Genomic DNA, 9,924 nt, shown 5'->3' with positions numbered 1-9,924 from the left:
GATAATTGTGGATACTCAAACAATGGGGATCAAATATCGTAGACCTGCCCGGGAGAGGTCCAGAAAAGGTACCTGCCCCCTCTCTAAAGCCATCACTACATATCTGCAAGCCATCATCATTCCCACTTCATGGTGGGGGCAGGAGTGTCTCTTTGGGAGCAGTGCCAGTCAGCTGACAAACTGTGAAAGGAGGGCTGGAGAGGGTAGAAAGCCTATCCCTGGAACAGACAGTTATTCTGAGGCAGCTGGGGATAATGGCTGGTACAGAAATAACCCAGCCTCCTCACCCTTGTTTCAGCCCTCACACCTCTGCCCTACCAGAGGTGAGGCTAACATTCAATGGCATTCAGCAGCACTCCCATACACACCAGCTTCTGTCTATTAGGGGGCTCACAGTCTGGTGGAGAAGGCCAGCTAGGGACCTCAGGCTTCGATGTGATGCTCCCTGGGTTTGGAAGCTCAAGAGTGTAGGTCCTCAGAAGAAAAACCCCGAGTAACTTCGATAAATGCATACAAGTTATCCAGTCCACAAGGTAATTGTAACACAGTTCAAAGAGAAGGAAGCAAAACTGAAAAGTTCCAGGAGTGTTTGCAGTCTCCGTGAGTGGAAACATCAGGAATTTTAGAGAAGGCAAGAGACTAAAACGGGGTTTGACCAAGACTTATGGGGGGGGGTAATTAAATATACCGCCAAGTGTTCGGTGCACAAGAGATATTGGGGCGTGGGGGGGGGCGTTTCGAGACAGGGTTTCTCTGTGGCTTTGGAGGCTGTCCTGGAACTTGTTCTTGTAGACCAGGCTGGTCTCGAGCTCAGAGATCCACCTGCTTCTGCCTCTAGAGTGCTGGGATTAAAGGCATGCACCACCACCGCCCGGCACAAGAGAGAATTTTGAGCAAAAGGAAGACATAGCGCAGAAAAGAGCCCCGTGTCTGTTTGGAGAAGGAAACACGTGCAAATAGAGTGAGGATGAGGGTAGATGAAGGGCAGAAAACCCTATTCTGAATAGGCACCTCTGGGTAGGATTCCATAGGAGAAAAGGGCCCTGTTTTCTAGAGGATTATTACCATCTTTTCCTAGATTCTGGACTGTAGAATCCAGAGTCACGCCCCTATCGGTACCCAACTTTCATTAGTCTAAACTCCAAGTTTGAGGTGGGGGAAAAAAAAAAGTGCTGCTGGAAACCTAAACCTAGATCAGGGGTCCGGGCAGGAAAGACTTCAGTTCCCAGGATGCTTCGCTCTGCAGCACGGAAGGCTGCGCATGCTTCCTTTGAAGTGAGTAGGGACTGGCCGGTTAGTGATTCTTTCGCTAGGATTAGTGCGGGAAAACTAACGTAACGCCATCTTCGGCGGGGTCAAACCAACTGCTCGTATGCTTGATGAGACGCTCGTGCTTTGTCTAGTCACCTATGACATGTTCTGACTGAGCTGCGCTTCTCTGTTAGAATTCTCACTATTAAGCTTTACGACGAGAATTCCAGTTCACCTCCCCAGTCCGTCACCGAACGCTCCCAGATGACACAGGACGACCAGCATGGCCGCACTCAGCCTGAGCCTCCGAGGGCTGGGCGGCTCCGCCCTTTCCGGCTCCGCCCCGTCTCTGGTTGGGAGGGGGCTTCCGCTTCCGGCATTGGAGGCTGTAGCCTCGCTCTGGTCCCTGCGGCTGGCGGCCGAGCCGTGTGTCTCCTCCTCCGCCGCCGCCATATTGTCTGTGTGAGGAGAGGAGAGCGCGGCTACTGCCGCTGCCGCTTCCACCGCAGGTACCGTGGGAGCCGCGGGCCGAGGGCATCGCGGCGCGCGGGTGAGCCCGGGCCAAGGCGGCAGGGCGAGGCCGCCTTGCACGCTCTCAGCCTCCTCCCAGGCGGCCTGTCGCTTTCCCCTGCCCCCCTCGCCGCGCACAGCAGCCGAGGCCCCTGCAGTCCATCCCGGACGCTCGCGGCCGCCCCGGAGGGCACGGAGCGAGGCGGAGGGATCGGCCGGTGTGAGGGTGGGGAGCTGGCTGTCAGACTCCTGGATCTTGCGGGAGGGAGGCTGGACTGGGCGGAGACTAAGGGACAACTTGGAGGTGGGGTGGCGGAAGGGGGAAGGGAGCCGGGGGGCGCGCGCGGGTGCCGTGGGAGCGCACGGAGGGACCGGGGCCTGCTGGGCAGAGTGGCGTGGATCCGCGCGGGACAGCCGGGAGAGGGGCCTTGCGAGGGTTCCCCTGGGCGCGGCTGAACTTAACTACCTGCAGACCCGGTGTAAGGTGGAGGGGGCCTGGGGCGGGGTTGTTGGTGAGGAAGGGCGAGGGAGGCAGGAATTGGGGCCCGAGCGGCGGGTGGATTTGGGCTTGGGAACCTGGGTGGAGGAGAGGTATGTAGGAGGAGAAAGGTTGGCTAAGAGTATACATGTTAATGACCTTTTGAAAGAAGAAGAGCACTTTCGAATTTGTTTCTTTGGTTTTTTGCAGTGTTGGGACAGAGCTAGATTAGGCCGGTGATGGGTGAAACTTTTGGAGTTTGTTTTGGGGAAGCAAAGTCAGAGTTGGGAGAATCGCTGCCTTGTCTTTGCTTTTGCTTTTGCGGAGAAGAAAGTGTTTTGAAAAGGTGACAGGTTATTTGGGGAAGAATTGGTTCTCTTGTAACTGTTAAATTCTTTTGGCAAGGGCCTAGGGGAGAAAAAGTGAAAACCAAAGTAGGATGGGAAGATGTGTCCCGGTCCCCTCCAAGTGTTGAAGACTTCATTTCGTCAAATAACTGGCCATATAGGCCAGTGGCAATGAACTGAACTTCCCCAGGTTCTCAAATATCAGAGCCACTGTCTTAGCTGTATGACCTAACTCTGTAGGCTTTGTTTTCCTACTTGTAAAATGGTGGTATCTTCTAGCTTAGAAGTTTATGTTGAGTGTCTAAGATAGTTTGTATCAAGCGTTTACTAGACTTTGTAGCAGACAGTAAGTGCTCGGTAAATCTGACTTGTTACTAAAGGGGCTAGTTGATTTGTTCAGAATTTCCCACGTCAAGGTACAGTTTATGGTTAGAGATCACTTCAGTAATCATGTTTGTAGTTATTATACATCAGTTGGTTATAATTGCTTAGTAGGCCTGAGGCTGAAAGTCCAGGACAAATACTAACTTCCCTATGTGTCATCTTGAAAAGTTCACTGCTCTAGTCCTACCAGGGCACGTTTGTCCTTCCTTGACTTTGAAATATTTGGCTTTAGTTTGTTATTGGAGGAGGATATGTAACTTGAAGAAAGAAGGAAAGGGTTGGATATTTACTTAGATTGGTTTTATTAATAGTTGCAAAGTTAGGTTACTCTTTGGCAACTTTTCTTTGAAACAAACTAAGCATACCATACCTGCTTTATTTTGGCTTTTATGAAAAACAAGAACAGAAAAGCAAGTCCTGGGGGGAGGAGGGGATCCTGGACCAGTTTATGAATTATATGGAAGCTGGAACTTGGATGAATTAGGTGGTAACATTTCCATGATGTGCTTCTGAGTCTTCCACTCTTTGTTGCTGTCTGCTTGCTTTTGTATTTTGAAGCAAGGGCTCACTCTGTAGCCCAGGATGGTCTTGAGTCCACCTGCCTCAGCCTTCAAAAGTAAGATTACCTTACTTTTGATGCCACACCCAGCTTCAGCTTCTTGGTACTGATAATACATTTCATGTGTGTATACATTGATGTGTGTATGCTTTTTTTTTTTTTTTTTTTTTTTTGGTCTGTAGGTGAACATGGAAGCCAGAGGTGGATGTCAGGTGTCTTCCTCAGCTGCTTTCTGCCTTTATAACTTAATAAAAGAAAATTTTTTTAAGAATCTGTGTCTGGACTGTTGGGTGGTATGGTACCCAGCACTGAGGAGGCAGAGGCAAGCAGATTTCCGAGTTCAAGGATTGCCTGGTTTACAGATCTAGTTCCAGGACAGTCAGGGCTAGGGCTACACAGAGAAACCCTGTCTCCAAAAACACAAAAATCTGTCTATATCTGTGTGGGCATATAATATGTGTATGCATATGAGTGCTGGTGGCTAAGGAGGCCAGAAGAGGATTGGAAACTTTGGAACTGGAATTATAGGCAATTGTGAGCTGTCCAACATGGGTGGTGGGAACTGAACTTTCATCCTCTACAAGAGCAATACTCATTCTTAGCTACTAGGCTATCTCTACCTTATTTGCTGTTTTGCTTTCTTTTTTATTTATTTATTTATTTATTTATTTATTTTTTTCCCAAGACAGGGTTTCTCTGTGTAGCTCTGACTGTCCTGGAACTCTCTGTAGACCAGGCTGGCCTTGAACTTGGAGATCTGCCTGCCTCTGCCTCCCAAGCACTAGCATTAAAGGTGTGCACCACCACCCAGCATTTTATTTTACAGAGACAGTATTTCACTAAATCTGGAATTCCATGATTTAGCTGGACTAGCTATCCAGCAAACCCCAGGGATTCTCTTGTTTCTACCTTCTACCTATGCTGGGATTTCTGCACCTGACTTTTTATGTTGATGCTGAGGATTGAATTTAGGTCTTTATGCTTTTACAGGAAACACTTTACCAGCGTGGAGCCTTCTCAGGCCTGAACATGACATTTTTACATCTTACAGTCATTTAAAGACAAGGAAGACTTTCTTAGAAATTGTATTTAAACCAGGTAGTGGTGGTGGGCGCCTTTAATCCCATAATCCTAGCACTTGGGTGGCTGAGGCAGACAGATCTCTTGCGTTTATAGAGTAAGTTCTAGGACAGTCAGTGATATACAGAGAAACCTTGTCTTGGGAGGAAAGAAAAAAAGGAAGAAAGGAAGGGGAAAAAAGAAATTGAATTTAAAGCCTTAACATGGGGCAGATGATACTCCACCTTTGTGTGTCCATATTTTGATCTACACGATCTGTAAATATACTGTTATATAGTAGAAAAGGAATTGGCAGGTGTAGTTAATGTTAAGACTCTGAAAGGTTTTATTTTAAACTATGAGTATGTGGGTACCAATGGAGGCCAGAAAAAGGTGTTGAGTCCCCTGGAGTTGGAGTTAAAAGCTGTTGTAAGCTGCCTGGTTGGGGGGGGGGGCTAGGAATAATGGACTTAGGTCCTATGGAAGAGCGGTACCCACGGAGCCACCTACCCAAAACACAGTCTCTCTCTCTCTCTCTCTCTCTCTCTCTCTCTCTCTCTCTCTCTCTCGGTTTCTCTGTGTAGCTTTGTAGACCAGGCTGACCTTGAACTCAGAGAGATCCACCTGCCTCTGCCTTCCGAGTACTGGGATTCGAGCACCATCACAGCATGGCTTTTTATTTTATTTTTTTAAAGATTTATTATGTATACAGTGTACTGTCTACATGTATCCCTGCAGGCCAGAAGAGGGCACCAGATCTCATTACAGATGGTTGTGAGCCACCATGTGGTTGCTGAGAATTGAACTCAGGACCTGTGAGCCATCTCTCTTGCCCCCTCCCCCAAAATCTTAAAATAGAAAATTAACCTGAATCCTGGCTTAGTCACAGAGTGATTACATGAGCACTTAAAATCAGAGTACTTTTTCTAGCTGAATTAGATGGTGGATGGGAAAATCAGACAGATTTAAAGCACGAGAGGGACTCCATTAGGTACATTTAGAGAAGGCTGTAAAGAATATGAGAAGAAATGTGGTGAGCCTCTAGTATCTGACAACAAGGAGATGGAGACCTCAGTCCTACAACCACAAGAAACTAAATGCCAACATTCCTAATAGAAGTAGAATCCTCTCCAGAGTTCTCTGCAAGCAAAATGGCTTTGCAGATAACTTGAGCCCCTAACCTAGCCAGGCTTACCCAATTTATAATCCATAGAAAACATAACAAGTTTGTGATGATGTAAGTCACTACATCAATGGTAACATGGTAGCAGAACACTAAAATAGATTTTGGTACCAGGAGTAGGGTGTACTGTTACCTAAACATAGAAGTGGTAGTGGGTGGAGGCTGGAAGAATTTTGCAGAGTTATGATAGAAAAGACCTAGAACAGATTGTTAGTAGGAATCTGGATGTCAATGACTTCCCTAGTGAAGACTGAGATCCCAGTGAGTTACACGCTACTGCAAACTGACAAGAGCTGAGCAGAAATTGTATCTTGGGCTTTTGTGTAAGGCAGAGATTGCAAGTTTATTTGCAAATAAACTCAGATTTTTGGGGTGTGTGTGTTCAAGATAGGGCTTCTCTGTGTAGCTTTGGAGCCTGTTGGGAACTAGCTCTTGTAGACCAGGCTGGTCTTGAACTCACAGAGGTTTACCTCTGCCTCCAAAGTGCTGGGACTAGTGGTTGTGTGCCACTACCGCCCTGCTTGATTTTTTTTTTTTTTTTTTTTTTGGTTAGATGTTTTAGTAAAATGATGGCGAACCTTGTTTAATTTTGAATATCCTTGTAAGGGAGTTGACCCCTGTGAAATTAATGAAAGGCCTGTTATATCCTTGATAATTTTATGCCTACAGGAACAATGCTAGTGTTCTCTGAAAGAAATAGGAAAAATTCAGGATGATTGTTGAACTAATGCTGCTTTCCATATAGAAGGGTGTGCATCAGCTCGCACCCTTGCCTCTCAAGTAGAACCAAGAGCCTAGAACACAAAGCAACAGAGGCTTTTCTTTGCATAGGAAATGAAGTGAATTTTGGAGTTTCTTTGGGTCCCAAATGTTTTAGTTAATTTTTTTGTAACCCAGAACATCTTATACCTAAATTAAATAATGGCATTTTGTTGTTGGGTTTTTTTTGTTGTTTTGTTTTGAGATGGGATTTTGTCACATATCTCTTGCTAGCCTGAAACACATTAGAACAGGTTGGCTTATAAGGCTTCTTGTTTCTGCCTCCCAAATGCTGGTATTATAGCTGTATATCACCACTCCTGACTGAGATTTAGGTTTTTCTTTTAAACCTGAAAGTATTAGATGATTTTTGGACTTTGGGTTGGTGATATAGTGATTTGAGACCTTTGGGGACTTAGTATAGGATGAATGTGTTTTGTGGGTGGGGGAATGTAAATCTTTGGAGGCTGGAGAATGAACTATAGTAGACCAAAATGTTGGTACCTTAATTTCTAGACTAATGATATGTGGAGAAGGGCAGTGGTTCTCAATCTTCCTAATGCTGTGACCCTTGAATATAGTTCCTCATGTTGTGGTGACCCCAACCATAAAGTTATTTTCATTGCTATTTCATAACTGTAATTTTGCTGCTGTTATGAATCATAATGTGAATATCTGATATGTAACCCCTCTGAAGGGGTTGTTTAGTCCCCAAAAGGGGACACAACCCACAGGTTAAGAATTGCTGATGTGGGACTTTTAAGGGACTCAAAGGAGTATTCTGGAGCTCTAGTCTAGCCGATGGGTCCTTAAAAATCAAAGAACCTGCTGAATGTAGAAGTCTATGCCTTTCATCCCAGCATTCCAGAAGCAGAAACACATAAGTCTTTGATTTTGAGGCAAGCCAGGAGTACATAGTGAGACTTTGGGTGGAGTTAAGAGATCCTATCCTGCCATTCTGGGAGCTGGCAACAGGGAAATTATGAATTGCCTTGTGCAGCAGAGAGCCCCAGCCATTAGAGAGGCCAGATCTCCAGTCCTTCAGCCATAGGAAATTAGGCCAACAACCTGAAAGAGCAGGGAGCAGATTCCTCCCAGAACTTCCAGCCAGAAAAACAATTCATTGACACTTTGGGTTTGGTCTAGTTGGACTCTCAACAAGACCCAGCTAAGCCCACTCTGCCTCTGACTTACAGAAACTGGTATAATTTGTGTTGCTTTGTGGTAATTTGTTACAGCAACAATAGAAAACTTTACAATGGCTTTTCCTAGCTTTATTTCATAATGTTGGGGTGGTGGCTTTCCAGAGAACAACAGCAGCAAAGATTATTCATAGAGTAATTATATAGAGAGAGTAGAACTTATGCCTTGTGCTTGATATTTAAGGTGTGTGTGAGTGTGTTGCCTGCACATGTGTCTAGTGCTCATGGGGACCAGAAGAGGCATTGGTTCTGCTGGAACTGGAGAGAGTTCTAGATGGTTGTATGCCTCCATGTAGGGGTTGAGAATTGAACTGGAGTCCTCTTAATAACTGAGCCATCTCTCAAGCCCTTGATGTTTAAATATTCTATTCCTGTCCTTAGATGCAATATGAAGGGACTACATAACCTGATAAAATACTGATTCTAGTGCTGAATCACTTTGGCAGCATCACTATTAAGTTGGTAGTGTCTTATCTGTTCACTCATAGTTGTAGCTTATTTTCTCTCTGTCACTGTCATTTTGAAGTTAGATTTAGCAATCATATCTACAAAATGTTTTGTTTGTTGAGAAAGAATCTCATTCTGTAGCCCAGACTTTCCTAGAACTCATGGTGATTCCCTGCCTCAGCCTCCAAGTGCTGGTATTACATGTGGGCTTTACTGTGATCTGCTTGTCTTTGTTCTTTAATAGTGTCCTCAAGTTGGAATCATAAGATTTGGACTAATTAAACATTAGATTATGAAAGAAGTAAGACCAATTTCTTTCATTGAAACACAGTTGACAAAATAACATTTCAGGGTATGAAGGACTTTTGAGATTATGGGTTTGAGTTTGGTATTTAGACTTTACAGTAAGGAAAATTATCCTCTGAAGGGCAACATAGATGTCCTAGAGCTGGTCAAAGGTAGTAGTCATAGCTTTGGACCTGTGTTCTATGAGCACTCTAAAATACCTGGGACTATACAGTTAGTTCTCCTGCTCCTTCATTGAATCATTGTGAGGATTAGTTGAGAGACTATATAAACACATTTAGCGTTATACCTAGTACAGAAGATGTCCCCGACATATTAACTGTTTACAACATTTATAGTGATGTGTGTGTAAATATATAATTGCAGAAATTCACTGCAAATCTGATGTGATATGCCATTTAATTTGTTAAGGCCTTAGCATTTTCAGACAGTAATTAATAATGCTTGTAATACCTCCTTTAAAACTACAATCCAGGTGTCATGGTGCACAGCCTTAATCTCAATTCTTGGGAAGCAGAGGCTGGTGGATTTCTTTCTCTCTGTGAGTTCAAGGCCAGCTTGGTTTACATAGTAAGTTGCAGGAGAGCAGGGCTATGTAGAAAGATGCTGTCTCAATCATAATTCACTGAGTGACTAGGACCATCTTTCTTGTACAAGAATAAAGACTGCTGGGCTGGAGAGATGGCTCAGAGGTTAAGAGCATTCTGGCTATTCTTCCAGAGGTCGTGAGTTCAATTCCTAGCAACCAAACCACATGGTGGCTTACTACCATCTGTCATGAGGTCTGGTACCCTCTTCTGACCTCCAGGGATACATGCAGGCATGTATATACACTCTATATATAATAAATACATGTTAAAGAAAAAAAAGACCCGGGTGTTGGTGGCTCACGCCTTTAATCCCAGAACTCAGGAGACAGAGGCAGGTGGATCTCTGTGAGTTCGAGACCAGCCTGGTCTACAAAGAGCTAGTTCCAGGACAGCCTCCAAAGCCACAGAGAAACCCTGTCTCGGAAAAAAGAAAAGGAAAAAAAAAAAAGAATTATGAGTGCTTAAGCCTAAATTTCTTTGGGCTCCTAAGATGGATGATTTCAAAATGGCATATTTGTTACCTATTGGATGTGCGCACACACACACACACACAAACACACACACACGGGGGGGGGGGGGGATTGAGAGAGAGAGAGCAAGCATAGAAGTGTAGGCCAACTAGCTTTACCTTTTAGTTTTTTGTTTGTTTCCTTAGGGGTTTTTAGCTTGTTTGAGACAGGGTCTCACTATGTAGGCCAAACTGATCTCAAACTCTTGGCGGTCCTGCTGCTGGCCTCTTGAGAGCAGGAATTCGGGTACAAACTACCATACCTGACCCAGTCAGCTTGTTTAATTTTTCCTTTTTGTGTTTTTTTTTTGTTGTTGTTTTCTTACTTATTTTGAGGTAGG

At 44.8% G+C, this 9,924-nt stretch overlaps 1 protein-coding gene across 1 annotated transcript in view; it reads left to right on the top strand.

Annotated features, from left to right (window-relative positions):
* Positions 1-1,625: 1,625 nt before the first annotated feature.
* Positions 1,626-9,924, top strand: part of Csnk2a1 (casein kinase 2 alpha 1) — a 46,365-nt gene continuing 38,066 nt past the window's right edge. Inside the window, 1 exon segment of the mRNA XM_035446845.1 lies at positions 1,626-1,760. The gene's annotated coding sequence lies outside the window, so the exon portion shown is untranslated.

Source organism: Cricetulus griseus, chromosome 6 (genome assembly GCF_003668045.3).
Source record: "Cricetulus griseus strain 17A/GY chromosome 6, alternate assembly CriGri-PICRH-1.0, whole genome shotgun sequence".
Lineage (NCBI taxonomy): Eukaryota > Metazoa > Chordata > Mammalia > Rodentia > Cricetidae > Cricetulus > Cricetulus griseus.
Note: the sequence above shows the minus strand (reverse complement) of the source record. Positions and strands in the feature narration are given on the sequence as shown.